We start from the raw sequence: 5990 nt of genomic DNA on the forward strand, positions 1-5990 counted from the left end.
TCAATGATATTTACTTTTGATGCTACTTTGCCAATGTAAAGTGAGGTGAACACGATTGCATTTTGCATTATGATTTGGGATTTGTTTGAGCTTGTGGAAAATAAACAAGGAGCTGGAGTTCTCTTTGGTAAGAGCTCTACCACCTGTAAGCTTGTTCCATGTCTCTCATAGCTCCTTCAGGCAATGGACAGGCCATCAGGACATCTCAATGCTTATTTGAGGGAGAATGTTAAGTCAATGTCTCTGACAAGATTATTTATCCTTTCCTGAAGAAGTCATTTCTCAATTTGGCCATCTTTGTTGACTTTCATCCTGTTCTAACTTCCCCTTTGGAACCTAGAGAAACTGAGTATTTTCAATCACCTACATTGATATCTAGTATACTGTATATCATTTAAAAATGAAGCTTATTGATAAAATTGCACGAAGGTTATCATCCTTTTAATTTTAATAAAATATTCTTCAGTTACTAATTCAAGGAGGAAAATTTTTAGCAAGCCTGGTAGGGCATGAGGCTACTTTAGTAGAAAAAACAGACCAGCTACAATATACAGTCAAAGGTATTCTATTTTTTAAAAACATTATGCAGTCTCTAGTAATACTGTTGCTATAACAAAGCATGCACTAATGTGCATTCAACCAAAATTTGGGGGCTGAAATATTTCATTTATGCATTTATAAGTTATTATTTCTGCTTTTTTGCTCTAAACAGACTTTTTGTTTACTTTTTCACCTTTTCTAATTCGTAAGATTTTTCCCCCAGATTTTTTTAGATAAGCCAGATTACCTAAATATCATATTTAAATTGATGGTGCAGTAATAAGAGAAGCAACAACCTCAAGTGATTTAGAGTTTCACAAAAAAAAAACACCTCGAAGCTGAAACCAATATAATTGTTGTTGCATATTCTTGGGAGAGTTCTGGTTTTAACCCAGATGCTTGACAAAAACATGGCTACCAGTTTCATGTCTGGGGAAACCAAAGACATTTACTCAGTGGTATGACCAAGTTAGCATTACATTTCAACTCATTTGTATTAAGAGTAAAAGGAGACAAAATCTCAAAGAGCAACCAAAGATAAAAATAAGTAAGGCATATGTTAAGTGAGACTAATAGAACATCGTATTAGTTCCAATGTTTCATTTGAGACAAGCTTATAGAATTCAACAATACTATAATTATATTGAGGGACGCGGTGGCTCAGTGGGTTAGGACGCTGAGCTTGTCGATCAGAAGATCGGCAGTTTGGTGGGTTGAAACCCGAGTGCTGCATAGCAGAGTGAGCGCCTGTTACTCGTCCCAGCTTCTGCCAACCTAGCAGTTCGAAGGCACGTAAAAATGCAAGTAGAAAAATAGGGACCACTACGGTGGAAAGGTAACAGCGTTCCATGCGCCTTTGGCGTCTAGTCATGCCGGCCACATGACCATGGAGACATCCTCGGAAAAATGCTGGCTCTTCGGCTTTGAAACGGAGATGAGCACCGGCCCCTAGAATTGGAAACGACTAGCACGCGGGGGAACCTTTACCTTTACCTATAATTATATTGCTCATTGAAGTAACTCACTTAATCCACCAGTGATAGTTTTCCTGAAAACCCTGGAAAAGCTACCAAAAGCTACTGTTGACAGGTGTTGCGGTTGTAGCAAGAGTTCTTGGCAGTGCCAGTGAATTATAACTTTTTTTTATTTTGTGCTGAAATTTCTGTGTCCAACCATATCTAGTTAAACTTGGCATTAATCTGTGGCAGCGTTTACAAAATTTGCTGATGTGATGATCTTGAGAATATCACTAACAATAAGTCTCCACATGAATTTGGTACTACACATATGTACGCAAGTGGTATTGTTAAGATCATTAAATAAGTGTCTGAAGGATCTTTATGGCCATTTTAATGCACATTCTTCTAGTCTTTAAGTTGGCAGAAAAATATAGACAGCTGAGTCTAATCTGCTTTAGTAACAATCCCTGTGAGTGGCCTTATCTTTATAGTTTCACTCCTGAACAATTTAAGGGCAGTGGCTTCCTTCACTTGGTTAAAAGAGGAAATTGGCAGGACCTCAGTTCCCTGCTATACTCTATAAATGTGTTCCAAGGGAATGATGTAGCTGGCTGTGAGCAGCCATAGTAGTCAGAAGTAGTTAATGGCCTTAGAGTAGGCAAAATTGAATTGCTTCCCTCTCAAAGTAATAAATACAACCAGACAACCTGTGTAGTATTGGGTCATTGTTTCAAGATATTTCCTTACCTAAACAAAGAGACAGAACGGCCACCAGTGGGCAAAAAACCTGTGGGAGCAGGAGCTGTTTCTGGCTTCCCCAATGAGTTTTCTTGTGGAAAATTAGCACAGAGCATCAGAAATCTTTCTTCCTTCCCTTCCTCCCCCCCTTTTTTCCCTTTCCTTTCTGGCAACTGAGTGGCTGCTGCTGGGTGCGGGAGGGAGGGAAGGATTGTGAGAGTGGCTGGGAAACTCTCATGGTATGTTCAAAATGAACATCATGTGACCACTGCACCTGCCTGACCACAGCAGCACCCCAAAGCAGCCACAACCTCCCCAAATTTCATTTCCTTGGGAGTCAATGAACCCAGATTTTGGACATATTCTGCTAGTTAGCCATCTGAGATGCCTTGGTTCAAAATTGTTGCCCAAGTAAAGATCATGATAATGAGAGTTTTAGTAGTACATAAATAGAAAGCATGGCCATGCGAATCCACCTGTTGGAAGAATCAGCAGAAAACTTGTAACATGCTCATTTGGGATGAAACTACCAATACATCTTTTAAATTGACTGGCCCATCCCTTTTCTGTTTATTTTTCAGACAGATCGACAGGCCTTTTGAAAGACTACTACTGGTAAACACGTGTTCAATAACAAATCTAGTAGATTTCCAGTATATTGTGGTTGACAGGTTCCTTTAGGAATGCAGTTAGCAGGAGAGACAATAACCCCACCTGTGCCACAAAAGATTTAAGACATCAAGAAGGGAAGTCAGTAAAGAGCATACCAAATAACTGTTTTTGAAAAGCAAAGGTAGGTGAAATATTTGTGTAATGTTTAAAAACTAAACAACCAATGAATATATCCCCACTTGTAATTCATAATGTCACCCAGACATTGCTGTGGCTATATAAAACCTGTCTCTGTTAATGATGTATCACCTTTAAAAATGCTCTATAAATTCCTAGTGTGGAAATATTTAGTGATAATACAATTATTAGGTACACGGGTACAAATTCTGGACAAAATGAAATGGAAGGTCAAGAGGAAGGGCATATATTCCTTTACAGGAATTGCCGAATTGCCCCTATTGTTAAATGCAGGAGAAAAGGGGGGGGAAGGAGGGGAGAGAGTGAAGCAGGTTGGACTAAGTTAAGAAAAGAATCTAAAACATAAATCATATCCAAGGTGACGCTGATAACTTTTCAGCAAGTTAAGTAAAGAAACAAAGAAAAATCTTTTAATGCTGATGATCTTTTCGCCTCTTCACTTCTGCTGTACTGAGTAGTAAGTCCTGAACTAGACATTTTAATTGTGTTTGCTCCAGGATCCTGATAAATCAGAATTCTTGGTCATAGAGAATATTCTACTTAGATGAATGCACGTGGAATCCTGTTTCAAATCTTCCAATTTCACAGAAATGAAAGTCTGAGGCCCCATATTTTTCCCTCTCTGCTCAGTTTGGATTTGAAGTATTGAGCTTGTGGTAAAACTGAGCTCATTTGGTCAGGAGTGACAGAATTTCATATTCATTTATTTTGGAAATAAGGAAATTCAGTTTAAAACGTTTTAAAATGCCTCATTATCAATAATCTAAACATGGTTCCTTAGTAGCTTCAGGTCCATTTAGATGAAACTACTTTTCTTCAGCCATTTCAGTCCAATTTCAGGGCTAGATTTGGAAAAGAAACTAGCTTGATCACGTTTTGAAATGAAACTGTCTTTGAGAAGAGAGCAGGAATACTATCCTGCTGATTCTTTTGGATCTTGTCGGGGGGGCTTTCGGAACCCATCAACAATAGTTTCTTCTGGGTAAATGAATGGAAAAAATGGGAGGAATATGATTCCATTCCTATTTGGAGAGCATATTTGGATCTCTCATGATTTTTCCCTTATTAGGTTTTCTCCCAGTAACCCAGAGAGCATAACTGTCAAAGATGTGGGGAATTATAGTTTAGCAAATGGAGGGCCACCATTTCCCCTACTGCAAGGCCTTCCTTGCACCTAGAAACTGTAAAGAAAGATTAGAAAGGCTGAGTTCAGGACCTTTCAGCATACTTTTACGTGTTACTCTACAAAAGCGGAAGTATAATTCAAAAAATAAAACCCTAGCAGGCCAAACACAGATAAGAAATCTGTATGGATCCTTCTTGTGGATATACGGTTCAGACCCTGAGGAAAACCGGTAAGTCAGAAGCACTTGAGAGGCAGGAAGGCATTCCCCCTTATGTTTCGTCAGAAGGATTCAGAAGGTAAGGTTTGCTTTGCTTAATGACACACTTCTCAAAGTTTTTGTGATTCAGTCCTATTACGGCAGTATCATCTGGATGATTCTGTAAGGAGTTTCATAATTTGTCTATAAAAAAGAAGTGATCTATCATATGGAGCTATGGAACAGTACAGTTATGGAACTTATGGAACAGACAAAAACCAAAGCTTGTATTATGCTTTACCTAGTCAGGAAAAAATATGACTAATTTCATATAAGCACGTTAAGCAATAAATCACTGGTTTTTATGGTTGGACTTGCCAATACACTAAACCTTAACCATGCTTTATATGCCCGAGTGGCTGGTTTATACTGTATATCATACTAACAAGCAAATTAAAATATGGCCTAGTGTGATGTGTGAAGCCAGGCTATAGGTGCTTTCAGAAAGCCCCCAATGCTATCATTCAGAAGCCATTGCGAGTTATTCTGCCTGGCTTCCTAAAATAAATATTTGAAGAGAAGCTAAAAAGACAGTAAAAGCAGTGGGAAAATGCAGGTGGGTTCCAAACAAAAGATAAAGGTATCAGGATCCTTTCAGCCCTCATAAATTTCTATGATTGATTGGAGGCAGGAAAACTGCACAGTAAAAGCTTTTTAGGAAGTGCCCTTAAGCATTCCACACCGTAATAAATGTCCTCGCTCTTGTTCTCATGTATTGTTAAAATGTATTGGCTTTATTCTAGTTCAACAGCTGTTTTTAATTTGAGTTCTGTATTTTGCCTTGAGTACAGAGTTGGTAGTGTTCTATAAATACAGCAAATAAAAAATTCAGAAGGTTCAGTAGTAAAATGCCTTTGTTCTCTTGTCTGGGAGCATTTTCTGTTGACCAGCTTTTCCATTCAGTATTTTTGAATTCTCTTGAAAGTGCAGCTGTAATTGATGTAGACAGTTTTGACTGTTTTCATGTCTATTCATACATGAGGATGCTATATGCATGGACATGTTTATCACTTTGCAATCTAGAGGTCACACAGAAGAATTGCCAGCCAATCAGCACTGTCTTAAACAATTGCTGAGATTGATCAACCAATCCGTGTCCACTACTTGTCTTCCAGCAACAGAGTGATTTAAACTATCTCTTTGTTGTTAGATTTAAATCTTGCCTTTTGTTCAGAATCTCAAGGCAGAATAAATTGAGCCCCTCCAATCACCTGTCTGGTAAACTGGGCTGAGAGTGATTGGCCTGAATTCACTGAGGGAGCTTTCGTGGTTGAGGATGGAGTTGTCCAGGTCTCCCCTGTGGAACATCTCAAGTCTACACCTTGCTGGCTTTTTATCCTCTCTATGTGTATCTGTGCCTAAAAATCCACTTATTTCTCTTTTACAGAACAATAAAGTAATCCATCACTGTCATTTTGCTGTGTGGTTCTGAAGTAGCAAATTTACCTAGTTTTCTAGACTCCTAAAGCTGTGGTGCTGGTAGTTCTGCATTTAGTGATTTTTATTTTTATTTTTAAAAAATCACTAAGTGGTTAAAGAAACTGGGCTTGTCAGCTGAGAC

The sequence above is a fragment of the Vipera berus genome, assembly GCF_964194415.1.
Source record: "Vipera berus genome assembly, chromosome: 3".
Taxonomy (NCBI): Eukaryota; Metazoa; Chordata; class Lepidosauria; order Squamata; family Viperidae; genus Vipera; species Vipera berus.